A 20639-nucleotide genomic window follows, 5' to 3' on the forward strand; every position below is an offset into this window, starting at 1 on the left:
TCTGTCTATGTCCGTTCTACTTTGTGTTAACCCCTTACATACTGTTCAAACCCTGACACTCAGCAGGATGGACTATAATCCCTCTGATATCTGGGATCGTAAAGTTTAAGATACAGTCTTTAACTCGGTCTCCATCTATTTTGCATCCCATCACTCATTAATAAAAAGGTAGTTAACTCTTACTTGGTGTTTCAGAGGTGAGGGAGACTGTGTTTCTGAGGATTAACACCATTCGGTTTTTTATCATTTTTCCCTGCTGTCAAAAAACAGACACTAGTACAAAATATCATGGCTTATGGGTTGCGTGTTGATGAATTAATACATTATCAATGAGGGGAATATGAATTACATTCTCAAATATATGGTCATATCAAAGGGCAGAGCTGCAGAGCTGCTGTTCCATTCTGCTACACTGCAGACTCCTCATTAAAAGACACTGTGCACATTTATGCACAAGGAGCAGAGTAACTTCACTGATTATTTTAGAAGCCAGTTTAGTTCTGTTTCCTCTGTAACGTTTATATCTATGGTTTTTAGTTTTGTTGTTTAAATGTCCCACGATATATGTTGCAGTGACATTTCTGCTCTAACTGCATTATTCTCAGCAGAAAACTGTTCGCTTCTCCAATTTGCTGAATCCGCCATGTAAAAAGCAGCGCACCAGGTGCAGGCGTACCTGGCTTTTAAAGGGTATCTTACTATATAAAGATGAAAACTCTGTGTGTGTGTGTGTGTGTGTGTGTGTGTGTTTGTTCCATGTTTTCTCCTCACTGACTTGGTCAATCCATGTGAAATTTGGCACAGTGGTAGAGGGTCATGGGAGGATGCAAATGAAGCAATATTACATCAATTGGCCAAAGAGGGGCGCTATAGCAACTGATTGAAATTTCAAACTTTGAATGGGCATATCTCATGCCCCGTATGTCGTAGAGACATGAAACTTTGCACAGAGATGCCTCTCCTCATGAGGAACAAATTTGCCTCAAGAACCCATAACTTCTGGTTATAGATTTTCCGCCATTTTGAATTTTTTGAAAAACACTTAAAATCGATCTCTTCCTAGGAAGTTTGACCAATCTGCATGAAACTCTGTGAACATAATCTAGGGACCAATATCTAAAGTTCCCTCTTGGCAAAAGCATCAGGTAGAAGGTGACAAAGCTACCAATGGGTATGAACTAGTAGGAGATGACACTCTAATTGGCTGAATTCATGTTACGTCCAAATCACACAATTAAGGGACTAAATACAACACCTTGCCCCTTGTGCTTTACTTTGCTCCTAGAAGCACTGTTTATCTAGCAAAACTGACACGTCCTAAATGCACTTGCACCATGCACTATAGACTGTGCACTACAGATTGTTAAAATAGGGCCCATTATAGGTTTTAGGTTAAAGTATATATCAGTTAAATGTGGAGATGCTCTATTGCATTGATCAGGCTGAATTCCAGAGTGAGGCAGCTTTTAACTGTCCTTTGGGACATCACAGGAGAGTTAGGTATCACAGTTCACAGTGAATACTCTTCCAAAGACCACAACACTACCGGCAGTGAAATTCAATAATGCTAACCTGTCACATCAATTCAGCATCAGCAAATCTATATTTTCCCACAACATCAGTTATGTCTGACAGAGCAGTGCACAGCTGAGCCAGTAACTCCGAGCCTGATGGAAATACAGACTGTTGGAGCCTCACAGTGATGCTTCAGTAGTTATACAGTGAGGGTGAAAACATAGAAGTGCAAATGGTAAAACAATAAAAACGGAATTGAACCAAAATACATTTTTCCTAGTATTATTTCTGGGAACATGAATGTGAATATCAGATTTTTCTGTCCTGGTGAGTAAAGGCTTAGGAGATAGACTTTAAGCTTTATGGTACTCACGGGGAAATTCTTTTTCATAGCCTTATACCCATCCAACAACAGCATATACAACAGCACACAGTAACAACATGCAGTAACAGACAACAGCACACACTCAGGCCTGCTCAGCAAGGCCTATTGTTTAAGCAGCTATGGCTGCTGGGCTCAGGCTTTTCCCCATTTGCGCCCCTCTACACCTCAGTGGTCTGTACCTGCACTGGGGGGGCAGTGGGGTAAGGTGGTGACTGATGTCCTGTTCTATTGAGGTTGCAATGAATGCAATGGCTTATTTATCTCTGCAAGGTTGAGTGTGGGGAGACCCTCATGAGAAAATCATGGTTTCACCAAATGTTGCCAAATGCTGCAGATGGAACTGCGATGGTGTCACCCAAATCAAAACTTCTTCTCATCAGTACAAAAGTCCACAGTAAGTTTCACGCCAATCTGGCCATTCATTTTCCAGATAAACAAACAAAAGCGCAGATGGAGACAATCAGGTAACCTCTGCTCCTTGGCAGAGGGAAAGAAGAAACTGTTAGAGACTTTGAAGACACTCTGTTGTGAAATACAAGAAGGAATTTAAAGTGTTCGTGAGCAAGATTCAGCACCCTTACTCAGCCCAGACCTCCTTGTGAAGGGGGATATAACAAGATGTGATATCAGTTTACTACAATATGAATATTTAGGCGGCACAGTGGTGCAATGGTTAGCATCGTCGCCTCACAGCAAGAGGGTTACCTGTTCAAACCCCAGGGTGGGGCAGCCCTTCTGTGCAGAATTTGCATGTTCTCCCCCTGTCAGCGTGGGTTTTCTCCGGGTACTCCGGCTTCCTCCCACAATCCAAAGACATTCAGGCTAGGTGAATTGGTCACTCTGACTTGGCCATAGGTGTGAATGGTTGTCTGTCTCTATGTGTAAGCCCAGTGATAATCTTGTGATCTGTCCAGGGTGCATTGTGCAACCCCCAACAGCACAAGCACTTATGGAAAATGAATGAATAAATGAATGATTATTTATAAACACGTGTGTATAGTGTTACCCTGATGGAACCGTGACAGAAGTTAGGGCCTGCTGTATGGTTTTGCACTGGACTATAAATATTGGATTTTCCACAATTCCGTACTTGCCACTGGCTTGCAGACGAGGGATAATATAAAAGATACATCATATATGACTAGTCCATACCCATTGGTAGCTTTGTCACCTTCTACCTATGCCAATCCTCAATGCCTATGTGCAGTTTCACACATATTGACCACGTCAGTGAGTAGAAAAACATGGGACACACAGAATGACTGACTGACAGAATGACACACTGACAGTTTCCGTGATTATGTAGAGCATACCTTACCATGACTTAGTCATACCAAAAATTAGAAAAAAAAAAAAGAAAAACAACATTGGGCCACAGGGGGAGCCACAGCGATCGGTTGCATTTTAGCCATTTATAAGCCTTTTTCTGTTGTTATAGCGCCACCCAGTTGCCAATCAGAGTTAAATTTCTCCAGTCACCTTGAGGCGTCCTGTTCTACATATCTACCAAGTTTAGTAAAAATCGATATGGCGGTTAGGCCTAGATAAGAAATTAGCTCTCTAGCGCCCCCATTTTGTTTGATGGGGTTTCAAAAAAATTAAAAATGGCGGAAAATCTATATAACCGAAAGTTATGGGTTCTTGGGGCAAATTTGTTCCTCATGAGGAGAGGCATCTCTGTGCAAAGTTTCATGTCTCTACGACATATGGGGCATGAGATACGCCCATTCAAATTTTGCAATTTCAATCGGTTGCTATAGCGCCCCCCTTTGGCCAGTTGATGTAATATTGCTTCATTTGCATCCTCCCATGACCCTCTACCACTGTGCCAAATTTCACATGGATTGACCAATTCAGTGAGGTTACTGTTATTTTTCATGTAAACAGGGACTATAAATAACCCCAATTTCCTGTGCTTAAAGTCAGAACTACGTCCTGAAAATAATCATAACCTGTTAAGCCTTATAAACAGGTTATTCATGCGTAAATGCATTCAATGTCACCTGGCTGACCCAGACACAGTCTCGCTCTTCCCTAACACAGCTAAGACAGCAATGGTTGCTGCATTTCCACACTGTGTGTGTTGTCTCTGTGAGTGTCCTCCTGGCTGGAAGTGTGTGCTCTGAGTGTGTAGGTGGTCCTCATCATGTTTCTGTGTTTCTCGACATTGGGCCAAAACAACAGTGCCTAAACCTGGCAGTGGATGCAGGTGCCTCTCTTGCCTTTGTGGACAGTGCCACAGCATCATGTTTCTCCCTGTATCAGTGTCACTGTCCATGCAACTGTTCATTTTAGGTTTTACCCTGGAACATACTGCACACTAAGTCATAAAGGTTTTCTGGATTCTGTCAGACTTGGCTGTAGATTGTATATAAAAATGGACGACATGACAGTTCCCACAAAAGTGGAGCCAAAACATCTTAATCGCTCCCTTGTGGCTGGCTGCAGTATAGGGGCAGTAGTGGCTCAGACGTAGAGCGGGTCATTCACTAATCGGAAGATCGGTAGTTCAATCTTCAGCTCCTCCAGTCCACATGTGAAAGTATCCTTGGGCAAGATACTGAACCCCAAATTGCTCCCGATGGCTGTTCCATTGAAGTATGGGAGCATGTGAATAGTTACTGAGTAGCAGGTGGCACCATGTATGATAGCCTCAGCCACCAGTGTGTGAATGTGTGTGTGAATGGGTGAATTTGACATTTAGTGTAACGTAGTGCAGGGATCTCTACTGCCCAGACTGTGCAAAAAGGCAGCAGTCATATGTTGTTGGGATATTTTGGCTTCATTTTTGTACAATGGGAGGAAGTGGAGACCCATTGTCTACCTTTTTATAAAGTCCACCCAGTTTCTTCCAGTTTTCTTTTCCTTAAAATGTTTTTCCTGGAGGAGTTTTTCATTTCATGCATACTGCTGTAAGGCTGGGTTGCTGAAGAACCTGGGCAAACATTGCTAGGTTACAGTATGTACACTTTTTATCTCCAGCATGCATCACTTTTTGTTTTTTCCTTTGCATGTAGTGTTCATGTTCAGGTTGCTGAATACCGTATTTCACTTGTTTGTAACACAGATTTTTATTAGCTTATTTAGTCATTTTAAATGCAATAGTTCTTTTTTTCTAAATATATGACTCCAATAAAATCATACATTTAAATTAAGTTGCCCTTGAAAAAATATATGTTTTATAGTCTATACTAAAGGTGGTGTGCTGTATACAACATTCTCAACATTAATATTGCAGCAAACAACTATTTGCTACGTAAAGATAAAATGATGTAATGGCATCCTAAGCAGAGACTGAAGTCACGTTACATTGAGCTTTTCTGTGCTTTGCTGTGTTAAGCCGGTCCTGCCATGTGTGCATGTTAGTGCATACCCAGCAAGCAATAGTCGTGATTTAAACGTATTGGCTATGTTTAGCTCCGATTTAGTGTAGCTACATGTAACCCAAATCTAGCCGATTTAATTTTGAAATTGATTAAATGTAATTTTCGCCATTGCAGATGGCGTGCAGTATGATATTCAATCATGTATGGAGAGTCAACAGTAATTAAAATATGTTTATCTCCATTTTTTGGACATGGTCTCTACATAGCCGTATAATTGATGACGTCTACACTTTGGCTATGGTTAGACATCTACCAAATTTTCACTGACAGCCCAAATTCAGTCGTGATTTAGCCTAGACGTCAGGTCTTCAAACCAAAAAATGCTTGCTGGGTAGTGTGTGGCTACCTCATTGCCACTGCTTTGCACTGCACTCATACAGAGGTTACTCCTGATATTGGGATGGTGTTATCGTGAAAGCGTAACACCCACCCTCCGGGTCCCCCCTGGTTAACACAGGGCTGTCAGCACTGTTTATGGAGTTAGCACCGTTAGCTGCTAGCCACCAACTCAGCCACCTCCGTGATGAGAACCGCGTGTAGATAAAACTCATACACTCATTTCACATAGAGTGCCGTTAGAGGAGTAGTTCAACATTTTGGGAAATATGCTCATTTGCTTTGTTGTGGAGAGCTAAGATGAGAGGGTCGATACCAGTCCACCAAGTGAGGTACTAGAGTTTTGAGATTAGCTTAGCCTAACTAAGCATAAAGACAGGAAGAAGAGGGAAACAACTAACCTGACCTGACAAATTATAAAAATCTGCCTCCCAACACCTCTATATGTATCATATTTGTTAGATTTGGATGCAAACAGAAATGGTTAAAGAAGTTCTGTTTTTATGTTATGTTATGTCATCACCATGAGTTTGCCAGGCAGTAAAAGACTCAAATATGTTTCCAAAAATGCTAATTTACAAAATAATCCGTAAGAATAATGCCTGTAAAACAAGAACCATTGGAATAAAAGCAAAAAAATGTAAGCATGTACAGGGTATCAACAGCTTTCATATCTTAGAGATGATATCTGGAGACCCGGGCACATAAACCCAAACTATCTGTAGTAACATATCACAAGCAGCAAGTGATAAAACATGTATTTTTGCACTTTGGGTAAAAGGATGCCATAAACTGGCGTTTAATCTGATATCAAGAAATTGGGTAACACTGAACTTAAAGGTCAGGTCTATAATGCATTATGAGCACATTTATAAGACATTATAACACATTCATAAGGCTTTATAAACGTTGTTACAAATGTTAATAATCATGTATGACAACTTATAACAAGGTTTATAAAGTATTATAAGTGGTTACATAATGCATTATAAATTCAGCATTCATAATGCTTTATACTTCCATGCCAAAGTGATGACAGTGTTTGAAAGAAGAATCTGAAGTACTAGGTTACATAGCACATTATAACTATCATAACTTTAGCCAGTTATAAAGACTCAAAGAACTGCTCTGACATATAATAAATGCTTAATTTCTGAAACAGAATAATGCCAGTACTTCAGATTCTTCTTTCAAACACTGTCGTCACTTTGGCATGGAAGTATAAAGCATTATGAATGCTGAATTTATAATGCATTATGTAACCACTTATAATACTTTATAAACCTTGTTATAAGTTGTCATACATGATTATAAACATTTATAACGACATTTATAAAGCCTTATAAATGCGTTATAATGTCTTATGAATGTGCTCATAATGCATTATAGACCTGACCTTTAAGTAAAGTGTTACCAGAAATTGTTATACAGCAGCCCAGGTATTTCCCCCGACTTGGTCAAAAGCTGGTTCATTTATGATTCAGGCCCTAGTATTGATAATGTAACAGTGTTATTGACAGCGTTAACCCTGTTGCCATAAGAAACATTAACCAGCTAAACGGTAGCTGGCACTTCTGTTATCAGATCATCTTGACCTGATGACAAGATAATTATGCAAAGATTCAGCGTATTAATCTTCCATTCATGACCCACCTCCCAACATGAGCTACTATCTCAATTTATCTGACTCAATACCATGCCCAGCAAGTACTCTGACATTGAATAGATATGACATGACTGCCTGCAGCTACTTTCAAAGCTGCAAGCTGCCAAAATGGAAGCTGAGATGACTTTTTTACCACACCATAGTATTGAGAAAATTGTTGTGTGTTTGAGTTGAACTTGACCACGTGTTGCACATCACTGCCAATCAAAGGCTGGCAGAAATCTCTTTCTGTGGATTGCAGGGAGGAGCGCCTTCATTGCAGTAGTGAAAGGACCAGGGAGTAGTTTAAAGCCTCGCTGTGTTACAATTCTATAAAAGTTGAAAAGGAATGAAACGATGGCTGCGGAGAATTCAAATGAAGCGCAGAGATCTGCCAGCGTGGGCTCAGGTTATCTGGCTGGGCATGACCAAGCATGTTTTCTGGTGGAAATCACTTCTTGCTTTACATAACTGCTGGTGTAAAAGGCCAAGCGGGAGCTGTGATAGTGAGGGCACTGAGTAAATGTCAGCCTTCTCTACTGCATATCAATAACCTTTAACATTTGCAGTCCGGTGTGTTCGCAGTACAGACCTGGTTGGTAAAAGGCACCTGATTTTCATATTCAGTTTTTGATGCATTACAGAAATGTTTCATTCATGTATCAGTGAGTCTACAGCCATGCCTCTCTGTGAGACTATATTGATCAATGTAAAGAAGAAAAAAATAAAAATAAATAGAAGTAATGATGAAAAGTTTGATCATGAGCTTTAACAGTGATGTAAATGTATGGTAGTTACTGCATTCTTCTTTACATTCTGTTAATTCATTTGCAATTATTGTACACCTGTCTACCACAAATATGTATTCTTTTATTTTATATTTTATGTATGTTAGAGTTTATCCAGTCTTGGCTCACAGAAATACAGGAAATGATCCCCCTTTTAAATCCTAAGCCTATTTTATAGGCCTCTGCTCAAAAACTGCATACCCATAATGAAATGAATATATCTCGGCAACCACAAGGTCTATTTGAATACTTTTGGTGTCATGGTAAAGGGAACACTTGTGAGATTTGTTAAGATGTGTAAATATCAGTATATGTGTTATATGTGAAGAGTAAATGAAGATGGCACACAGCACAAATGAAACATTTTGAGGTTCGCCTAAAAAAGAAAAAGCATTTTCAGGATGAGTATCCCTTTGGAATGATGCAGCTGCAGCTCTAAACCTCTATCAAATCATAGTTCAATATGTGAACATGAACTCTGCAAAGGTTGATTCTGATAAAGTGAAGCAGAACAATATTAGAGAGGTTTTAGTACAGAAAATTCAGGCGAGCTCTCCAAAATTGCACCATGTTTGCATGTGATTTTTGTCATGTACAATCCTATATCTTTCATTTTTTGTTTCTCTAAATCCCTACTGATGTTTAGGATACACACATACAACTGTCCGTTTCGTTTTTTTCCTTTATTTCCCACTCCAAACTGACCAATACACACCTACATTTGAACCTGAGTTTCTATTCTGTTGTTGTTGTTCTTTGGCCTCTATCTCTCTGAAGCTTTGGTGTAGAGTGCTTTGGCACATAGTATGTGTGGAATCAGCGGAGTCTCAGCTTTCATTTGAGATGAACTGTGTGAGTTTTGAATAACATGTGGTTGAGTTAGAGCCTGAAATATACCGAGTGGGTCGGGATATTGGTGCTGTATGGAGTTGGATTTGTTGTTGTTTATTTAGTTGTTGTTTGAGCTGTGTTTGGGGCATGTAAAAAGGGTTTTTACAGCCTTGTAGCCCAGGTTCTCAAAGTCCCCCAATTGTGGGACTTTCGGTTTTAACAGGCACTGCATTACATGGTGATGCCATGTTTTGTTTTGAAATTACATGCCTGGATGACGAACACAATGCCAATGAAAAGTCAATCAAGATCTTTTGTTGTGGTGGACACACAAATTTCCTTGTTCCACAACATCACACAGTTGTTGGTGGTTAATTTTACAACCCCATAGATAGTATAAAGAGCAAGAAAGTCTGCAAAGGGAGGAGGTCGGGATGGTGAATGGATCAAAAACACCATTGTTATAACCAGATGACAGCTGTTTGTGTCCAGTGTGAAACTTAAAGTCATGATTAACTTCTTTTAACTTAATGTACTTATATCCTTTACGTAGTTCCATCAAATTCTGGGACATACTTGCATTAAGGTAAGGTAAGGTAAGGTAAACTTTAATGTCCCCAAGGGGCAATTTGAGATACAGACAGTAATCATAAGTACAACAGAACAGACAGTACAATATATAACACGCAGTATCCAGTATCACACACTGTTAGGGGTAAATAATGGACATTAGTGGTCACTGCTGTAAATTATCCATACCAAATACTTGTTTGACCTCAGTATTCACCTCAACCTTGATACTGATATATAGCAAGTTATATATTGCCTGTGTTGTCATCACAAGACAGAAATTCCACACCTAGGTCAAGTAATGAACCTGAGCCACTTCCATTTGCTGAGGTCAGACTATTTTGCCACTCCAGTACTCCTGAGGTCAGGAATGTCCTTCCATGCTCATGTCAGCAAGTAATGTTTTCTATGTTCACCATATTGGTTTAGCCTGTTTGCATGCTAACATTTGCTGACATGCAACTTGTGACAATGAGCTGAGACCGATGGGAATGTCATCAGTTTTACAGGTATTTGGTCACAAAGTGTTGGACAAATGCTAGATAAAAAGTCAGGGAGTATAAGTCAAGTATAAAAAAGTAAACACAAAAGTCTGTATCAAAATTTGTGTCTTGTGTGTCAAAAACTTGTGGGGTGATTGACCATTGTTGCCACCCCTACAGCCATGTTTTGGCTAAAACTTGAAAAAAGAAATACTGTTATTGATGAAGCACTTTGCTCCTCCAATTATTACTTTGTGGTGTATGTCTGTTTTGTTTTCTGCTATCTTAAACATCATCAGTCAGTGTTAGAGGAGGCAGAAATTGTCATGTTTCCACCAACAGAAGCCTCAGTAGTCCAGAGGGCAATGCAATCACAGCTTGTGCAACATTATGAAATGATGGTAAAGATAAAAAGTAAGAAGTTGCTAATTAAAAAAGAATCAGATGAATAAGGTCGCAGCAAAAGTAAACTATACCAGTTCATCATAACACACTAACACCTGAGGAGCAGCAATCAGCACACTGATGACATGACATACCAAACAAATCTGAAGGTGGGTCTCTCCTTAAAACGCAGAAAAAAGCAGCAACACAAACAACTACTTGGCAGTCCCCTTCTGCCGATGACCCTGACTAGGTTAAAGAGAGGAGCAACAGACAGGAAACTCACTGTACAAGCAGCCAGATTCTGTCTTATTAGCAGCTCTGGTGTTTCCTGCCTTCTATTTCTGCACTGAAGCCAAATGGGAAATGTCTCCAGTTGCCTCTCAGTTCTTTAGCATCGTCATTAACCTTGCCATTGTGTTTGCACACACTCAGACACTAACAGGATGCTTACGAACTGAGTCCTGCTCTTACTGACAGGCTGGCACACATACTCAGGCACCTACTCTAGCATTTTAATGTATGACAGGATGACAAAAAGGCCTACTCAAACTTATGGAATACTCATAACACAACCTTTGCTAGGTTCATGGCCCCTTCTTAATACCAGGCCGATCTCACTGAGAAAACGGTCATATAGGTTGTCCATGCAAGTAGCTTATTACAACCCAAACTTGTCACTCTCCAGCTGTATAATGTAATGTTGTATACAGATGGAAGCAGTCCATGCAGGGTGGATGGGTCAAACAAACACAGGACTTTCACCCAGGACACCAGTCTTTGTGCGATAAAGTCACAACTGACTTCTTTTAATTATAACATAGTATGCCACTCTGTAGCATACTTAGCTAGTGGTGTATATGACGTGATGTATATGACATGACATATGAAACTTCTGTCACATGACATACATGAGTTTTATAGGATAATGGCAGTAACGCTAAGGGCATTTTTAAAACTGGGACTGTTAAGGGTGATAGTCCTATTACCATGCGCACACACATTCAGATGGCATTTTGTGCCGGAGATGTTGGCCTTCAAACAACAGCTTATCCACAGGCTCTGTCTAAACACTAAAAGAAACACGATTTGGAGTATGCTTTCACATTCACATACACACATAGAAGCCCAATATTATGCATTCACTTACAGTTTTAGACACATAAGATAAACAAAATGTCACTGGGTTTTCTAAGAAGAGTTTGTCCCATGAGGGGTGAAATACACACATGCATGGATAAATGCACTTATACTATAAGGTCACTGTGTAATACTGAAACAGACTTTAGGCCATGACCACATGCACTAAGACTATTTGTGGCATTTTGTTGATATGCATTTTGGGAAGTGATAACCAAGCATTTCAGTAACGATGGGAAGCAACGGCTAAATTTATAAATACAGTACATGTAAGCCCTATATGCTTTTTATTCTCTGTGGGGAACATTCACAGTTGTTAGAAATCTGTCTTTTTGATCACTAACCTCGTCCCCAGGCACTGAAGAAACCCCGCTTGGACATTTTATGCTTCATAGCCTCGGCAGTGCTCCTCCGGCAGCATTTGTCGACTTTGTGTCATGTTTCACTGAAGGAACTTAAATAACAAAGTTCACAACGGGGACAAAAGGCAGGCAAAAAGGTGTTGCTTTGTGTCTTTGCCACATTTATTCTAGACTTGCTTGTGGTGTACAGTGGGAAAGGCCACACATTCACCACACAGCAATATCCCCTTTTGAGGGATGATAGTGGGTGAGGAGTTTTTAATTACACAGCAACCTCCCTGTGCTTAATTTATCTCCCATAAAATCAAGGGCATGATCAATACGGTTGTCTTGTCAGTCTTTGAAATTAAAGCTTTAACTAATGTAAGCTAATGTTATTAGTGGCTCAGCAGCCAAAGGGGGAGAATGCACCACCTGTAGGATCAATTGAGATGATCTCTGATACCTTCAGCTTTAATTGTCAGCAGTAACTGACCAGCAGTTTTGTAAACCACATAGCACCCACCAATTAATATAATTCCATGTTTGAATTTATTGATTAGGTTATTGAAAAAGATCTACAGTATGAAGAATAACAGTAGTAGCAATTACCATTGTGTGTACTTTCTGCCCTATTTCCATATTACTTTTATTATTATATATTATATTAGGGATGCACCGATTTATATGCCAAACATTGGTATCAGGATATACTCCTTGCTGACTCCCATCTGCCTATTGGCAAATAAGATGACATTTACTGATGGCAGTGGCTGATGTTTTTCTGTTGCATCGCATCAATTTTGCACAGGCTAAAAAGAAGTGCTTAAGACGAACAGCATTCCATCAACCTGTGTACAATGGAAGATGTGTTTGGGATGGATAACGGGACACCGGTGGGAGGAAAGGGCACAGTAAGTTTACTATCGATGCGTCAGGCAACCTAGTGTTCCTAATAACTCCCGGGCCACACTTCTTGTGTGAGCAGTGCTTGACGGCTGCCTCCCTGACCTGTTGCGCCTGTGTAGTGTTCACACAGACAGCGTTTCTGCTGCAGTGCTACTGCAGAGCTGCCTGCTGCTACTGCGTAACTACTGTATTTCCACAATTAAAGCTGGCAATCCATTCATTTATGGAGCCATGCAAGCCATTGTGCTGTATCATCAATTACACGGTCCAGTAAATGCTTCACAATAAAACTTGTGTTAACAAATGAAGAGATTCTGTTGACAGCAAAGTTGTCAGAGGGCTTTTATTTTGAACAGGCAAGGTTGATATGAAAATAAATATTTATGTTTTTCATGCCTGAGAGTGATACAGAGATTGAAACTGTAGTGGTAATTGGTATAAGGTCTATATGATCATAAAAAGACCATTTTCATTGTCTATTTTTTCTGGAAACAGCATGCATCACATGGAAAAATTAGTCTTCCATTCTATTTATGTGCACACAGGCAGTTTGGTTGCTCTGATCTATTGATACAGGTGTCGAAAAACAAAAACTACAGGAGGTTACACGATACACCTGTGCTGCTCACGCAGGCAGTGTGTCCTGGGCGTAATACTACATTGTGAACAACCAACACATGTTGATGTCGGCAGGAACATCATAAGAACATTAGCTGTTAGCAGCTAGTGGCCGGAACTAACTGTAGACAGAGGTTGCATTGAGTTACATTGTTACATTCATTTAAGATCTATTTAATTATATTGAGTATTGGGCAAAGCGAAATTATAACAAAACTTGATAAATGTTTGAGGGAGGAATTTGTTGATGTTTTCACAGCAATACACACACACACACACACACATATGCATATGTATGTATATATACATATATATATATATATGTATATATACATAATAGCCTTAAAGGACTTTTTTAAGCAGTTTATTGAAAAAAGAAAGATTTTTTCATTTGGAAAATTATGATTATGATTTTAAACATTCCTGTAATGTGTATAGTTGAATTTGTGCTCATTCAAAGGTAGTGCACCAAAGAATTGAATGACTTTAAGGACAATAAGACAATAAGAGCTAATGAGAAATCAACACAAATAAAGAAATAATGATAAACAGTAAACAATAAGATAATACAGTATTTTGTCTTCTTCTTGTTTTTGTAATGCAAACAAAATACAAGAGGTTGCATGATTCACCTGTGCTGCTCACACACAGAGATTTTAGAGATTTAGTTCAATGAGCAGTGAGTGCTACATTAGTCAGGATAGTTCAATAGGAACATCCATTCTATCAGCAGTCTAAAAATATGCTAACAACAAAGACACGAGCCTCTCCGGTGTGTACAGGGTTAAGCAAGAAGTCAAGATTGGGTGAAAGTCGTGAGGTCAGGGAGAAAGACGGGATTGTTGGAAATAGATTTTCAGTAACTGATGTAAAAAAGATACAGGCTTTGCAGCCCTGATCAATGTAGGAACATAATTCCACAACTGGGTACTGAGGGGGGCTAGTGGGATGGGATGGGATGGCAGAGCCCGGTCTCACAGGGAACAGAGGCTCAGTCGACTAGAAAGAGCCGAGTGCAGAAGCCAGGCCAAACTGTTGGGTTGAATCATGGCCTGTAGGTTACCTTATAGGCAACAGCAATGTTGCCTATAAGGCAACATTGCTGTTGCCTATAAGGTAACAGCAATGTTACCTTATAGGCAACAGCAATGTTGCCTTATAGGCAACATTGCTGTTGCCTATAAGGCAACAGCAATGTTGCCTATAGGCAACAGCAATGTTTTCAAACATAGGCGAGGAGCCAGGGGAGAAAGAGATTGAGAGGAGTTACATGGCATAATTTTGGGAGGCTTAAGACATGCTTGGCTGGAGCAGTCTGAGCTGTAAGGGTCTCAAAGTGGATGCAGGAAGGCCAACAAAGAGAGGGTTACACACTCAAGCCTGGAAACAGTAAAGCTTTGGAACAGGAGCAAAGCAGAACTCTTGTTCAAGCACCACCATGTGCTGTGAATACTATAGAAGAGGAGGATGTAACAATGTTTGTGAAACCCACTTATACCAAATCCAATATTTAGGTTTGAGCGCTAAAACAAGTCAAAATGTATTTTAATTCCCTTCACTTTTTGTGTATGACAAAATTGACTTTAGCTATTATGCAGAGTTTTTCACTTTTTAAAGGAAGGATGAAAATATTTAAGACAAATTTGTAAAAGCAGTATTGGAGGATAGCTGTTGACTGATTCTTCAGTAGAGCTCACATTGTTGGGAGTCGTGCCGTTCAGGTGTGCCATGAGAAACTGAGATAAACGTATTAATGTGGAGATATTTTAACACACTCACATAGTGTTGCCATTCAAGCAGTCTGTCCCTTTAAAACATTCAATTAACCAGCTTTTTAGTTGGAAAGTAAATACCGAATCCTCTATCCACCAAAATTAGTTTGTGAATGCCATTTAAAAGAAAATGAAAAAAAACTGGAAAACATACTGAAAATAAGTGACAGATTAATCTCCCCTTACCATAGTCCAAAGCCATGTACACAGTGTAATGACCTCCACTTGGGTATCAATATAGTGACATCATGCTCCTGCTTTTGGGAGTTGGAGCTTTACTTTCGTTTAGAGGGAGATAACTGTCTGAGCCATTGTCACCAGTATAATGGTATAAACCTCTTTTTGGATGATGAAACCTGACTAGTACTACAACAAGGTCTGCCCACAATAAAACTACAGCTGAGGTACGAAGATTTTTGTCTGGTTTTCATCTATTCAACTCCGACTCCCCGGGGATCACTGCCTCTCGACAATGGCTCTGCAGTAGCCGAATATGCCTTTTTTTTGTCTGGTCTATTATGTATGGTGTCCTGCAGGCGCCGGAAAACAGGTTAGTAAACAGTAGTCAGCAGCATAGAGTCCAGCGCAAATGTTACGGTGATTGCCTCTTTTTTATGTCTCTTACTTATTCAGTCTCTCTTTCAAACTCATCGGCAACTCATTTTGGACAAAGTTTGAATGGAAATGAACATTTTTTCATGACAGCGCAGAGCTGGAGCCAATAAATACCCTTGATTACTTTAGAGTTATTTATCCTAGAAGTAAATGTCGATTGTAACCTTTCCCATTAAAGATCAAGCCCCCAGGAACAGCACCAGGTTTTGAATCCATTTTACATAGTGTCCAAAAGTGATGTTACACTGTCATGGGATGCCATGAGGCAAATCACCTTTTCCCATTAACTCACATTGTAGAAGAGATGTCTGTAAATCAGAGGACAAAACTTTTCAAGTGTCACAACCCCTGTGACTTGATGAGCACGATTTGACCCATTCAGTCTGATAATATTTGAAAAATCAAGAAGAATGGCACAACTAAATCATTTTATCCCCATTCAAGTAGGCAGAACGCTAAACTGGAAGTTAGCCATTTGGCTAGTGGAAGTTAGCTGCTTGGTTGCACTCAGCCACGATATGTCTCTAGTGAGCTTGCTCTATGGGCCCCACAATGTGGAAGAGCTGTGTAGTTTCATATTGCGGAAATAGAGCTTTTTTGGCTTTCACAGAAATGAACTAGGGTCCGCCTCCAACGCTGAATCCATGTCTCTTCAAACATCCATGTTAAATACAAAAGCCAGATGTTAGCAGAGTTAGTGGGTTTTTGTGCAGCGAGAAAAGCCTTTACTGCTCATCTGTAGAGCTCATCTGAATCTGCACAGTTGCACACAATGTTCCTTTACACCTGCTCAGTGCCATTGTCGAGTCCCTGCACACTCAGTATTGTGTTTGTAATAAGGTTTGAGGTTTGTATAAGGTGTAGCAACACCTTATACAAACCTCTCTGTCTCTCTTTCATGGGTCTAGGTGTGATAATGGCAAACGCCAAACATGTCTCACTTTGAGAGCCCAGAGATGAGGAGATGATCCCCATGAGGAATCCAGAAACATAGTACAACAGAAAAAGCTTTCAAGCACAACTGAAAATACACAACAAAAGTTAAAAGAGTGCAGAAGCAGCATCTGGTGTAACAAACATATAAAGTCACAATGGAGAGAGGCCAGCTCTGCTGTGCTGTGGGCTAAATGTGTGTGGGAGTCCCTGCTTTAACACAGTCCCCCACTAAATTATCTTACCATCTGGATGACTGGCTGAAAGTATGGATGAGCTTTTCATCCCTGCTGGTGATTCTGCAGACGTCCAGAGAATAATACAAAGTAATTCAGACTAGAAAATGCACAACAAGTGTAAAATGCTTGTGAACATGTGTGAATGGCTTTCTCTGTCAGCCTCACCAACATTATAGGTTAGTTAAATACTTTGTAATCATTTTTAGCACAAAGGCTTTTACTACCTCGATGCATCTTACAAAAGCTGTAAAGAATAGCTGCTGTGTGTACCAAGCTGTTAGCAATTATCCAGCAGTAAATTTAATGCTTTTTTAATCTTAATGCTCTTTATTGTTACTTTCATATTCATATTTGATTGAAGAATAAATGTTAATGTATTCAATTATTTCAGTGCTGTTGCTGCATGTGTAGAGTTTTCACTGGCTTGTGGATATATTGGGTCTGAAGGTAATGCAGCCTAAAGCCATCTGTGAGAAATTACAGGATGTGGTCTGTAATAGACATGGACATTCAGCAGGACAAAGCCAACAGAGAAAGCCAAAAGTGTCCCCAGGGGGCAGCTGAGGGGGAGACGGGGAGGGAGAGTCGTGATGTACAGATGCTGCGTGAGGTGAATTTCAGTCAAAACGTGTACTCCTCCTCAGACTCATAACTCAGTTAAATCGAAACACACAGACATGAAACATTTATTGATATCATTCAGTGTGAGTTATACTTCCTGAGGATTATCTCCGTCTGTGTGTCCATCGCCAATTAACATCCATAAATCTGCTTAGAAATCTTAAAAGAAACACGCTTCAGAACCTGCCTGAGAATCATCAGGTGTTGAATTTTTTTTCAGTATTAAAGTCATCCAGCGATACCTGTCCGTAACAGATGATTCGTCATAGTTTTAATGGTCCCAACTCTCTACAATGCAAACTGGCTAATGAACAAAGGAGAATACAGTACCAGTACCTACCAGTAACCAACATGAGCATCTACAGGGTCTTGCTCCCCCGCTGGCTTTAATCTTTCTATCATCATATTGGTTTCTAAATAGGCCTATGTGATGCTGTCAACATGTTTGTGTTTATCAGATTAACAAACACATTTTTTACTCCCTCTATTTTCACACAAAAGTCATATATCACACTGACCTGATAACAAGAAGAAAATCAGAGATCCACTTTAAAATACAAAGATGTCAACCCCAACGGGATTAAACCACAGAAATCATTACTGAGCTGGAAGATAAAAAACTGTCAACATGTGCACTCAATACAACAGCCCTGTGATTAGTCCTGCCTTTATGGTTATACAGCCTGACCTCAATGCAGCCCTTTTCCTTTAGCATTACATTTATATATGGCCAATTTGAAAAAGTAAATACTGTATTTAAAGGAAATGTAATTGTGGGCAAGTTATGTTTTCTATGACTAAAATGAGTAAATGTTGCTAATTAACGTAGCTGGCAAGTCCCAAAAATGTTGATACTGAATGTATTTGCAAAATATTCACTAGCAACAGGATGTATTTGTTTCCCACCTAAACAGCCAATCTTGCAATACACTATCCACTTGTTGTGACCACAGTATTTATATTACCCTTTTATTAATATCTAAACACAATCACAATCTGTCCCTGACTTTAACCAAAGTACTTTTGTTGCCTAAACCTACTCACAGACAGGACTCAGGATGTGAACCCAGATTCTGGTGTCACAGTCCTGCACTTTGCATGTCTACCATCCACCCGGCCACCCCCATGTGGATCCAGTGTGGTACATAAATGTAGTGTTTCGTTAACTCAAAGACACATCTCTGAACACACAGTGATTACACTTTCACAACAATGTTAGTCTGATTAAATGTATTCATATACAGTATGAACAGAATTTGTAGGAGACAGTGTCACCTCACTGATACAAAATGTTGGAAATGTTTATTAGAAACACCACTCAGTATAAAGCATTACAATTCAACATCACCAGAAACTACAGCCTCCATAAAGACCATACAGTATCATAAACACCTCTCTAAAACAGTCTCAATAAAAACTGAACAATGTCATTTACTACAGAGCCATAATTCTAGACTTCATTAATTTTCAGTAGATGAAAGTAGAAAGTAGATGAAACTTTTTGCCCCAGAATTTTGTCATGTTCATGTGATAGTGCACAAACTACACAACTGATCTCGGATAAATGTGCACAATAAATTATTATATTATTTGGAAAAATTCAAGAGGAGATCCAAAACCCCTGATATTCGATGAACACACTGGAGAAGTTGCCAGAAGCCAAGATTATGGCAGTTTATGGCAGATGTGATGCATTCTGTCCCAGACACTTGCCGTGTAGCCTGTGTATCAAACAAAAGAGCAGGCATAGCAATAATACAGATAGGATTTACATGACCCACAAACATGATTGTGGTCCGGAGGGAGTCCACTTTGAGAACTTCAGAATTGCATCTCTACCTTTTGCAGATGATGTGGTTCTGTTTGCTCCATCACACCGTGACCTCCAGCAGGCACTGGGGCAGTTTGCAGCCCAGTGTGAAGCTGCCGGGATGAGAGTCAGCACCTCCAAGTCTGAGGCCATGGTTCTCTGTCGGAAACTGGTGGATTGGCCCCTCTGAGTTGGGGGCGAGTTACTGCCTCAAGCAAGGGAGCTCAAGTATCTCAGGGTCGAGTGAGGGTAGAATGGAGCGTGATGTGGATCTGCGGTTTTGTGCAGCGTCTGCAGTGCCGGACCAGTGTGGGTAGAGGGAGCTGAGCCAAAAGGCGAAGCTTTTGATTAATGATCCATATACGTCCCAACCCTCACCTATGGTCATGAGCTCTGGGTAGTGACCGAAAGAATGAGATCGCGGATACATGCGGCCTAAATGAGTTTCCTCCGTAGTGCTCCTGACCTTCCTCTGTAGGTGAGGAGCACAAACAGCCAGAGGGAGCTCGGAGGAGAGCCGCTGCTCCTTCATGTCAAAAGGAGCCATTCCTGTTAGAAGTGTTCCGGCCACGTCCCACTGGTAGGAGGCCCCGGGGCAGACCCAGAACACACTGGAGGGATCCCCAGTAGGATCTGGAAAGCTTTGCTGGGGAGAGGGACATCTGAGGTGCTTTGCTTGGTCTGCTGCCCCTGCAACCCGGCCTTGGATAAGCGGGTGAAAATGGATGGATGGATGGATGGATGGACAAACACATTTTTTGAAGAAAAAAAATGTTAATATACGTTACGTTATGTTACTGTTGTATAAAGGTATCCCAATGACATCATACATAGAGTGACCACACACACAGTATCTAGAGAGCAACATACTCAACTAGAAAGACATAAACTATATATTTAAAAAAAAAAAAAAAGAACTAGAAACTAATGGAATCTAATTGTAAAAGCAAACAGAGGTCGGGAGTCATGTTTTGTGTTGAAATAAACAAGAATAAACAACAATTTACAATTCATTTGATGAATTCTGGTGACTACATGAAAAGACAGATCAGTAGGAAGTAGGACTCATGAGGGTTCATCCTCTGGGGACCATAAGTGTCTGTGCCAAGTTTCAGGAAATCCATCCAGCAGTGATCAAGACATTTCACAGTAGTAGTGGACCCACCAATCCACCAATAGCTGGCAATGTCAGCCCTACAGCTACAGCGCTGGTCCGGCTCAAAATAATAATTTGCTGACATCCAAACTATGCCAGCCAGCATTTCATATTTGATGACTTATAGAAACTTTCTGGGCAGCTGTTAAACATTTTACTTGAA

Source organism: Epinephelus lanceolatus, chromosome 7 (assembly GCF_041903045.1).
Source record: "Epinephelus lanceolatus isolate andai-2023 chromosome 7, ASM4190304v1, whole genome shotgun sequence".
NCBI lineage: Eukaryota > Metazoa > Chordata > Actinopteri > Perciformes > Serranidae > Epinephelus > Epinephelus lanceolatus.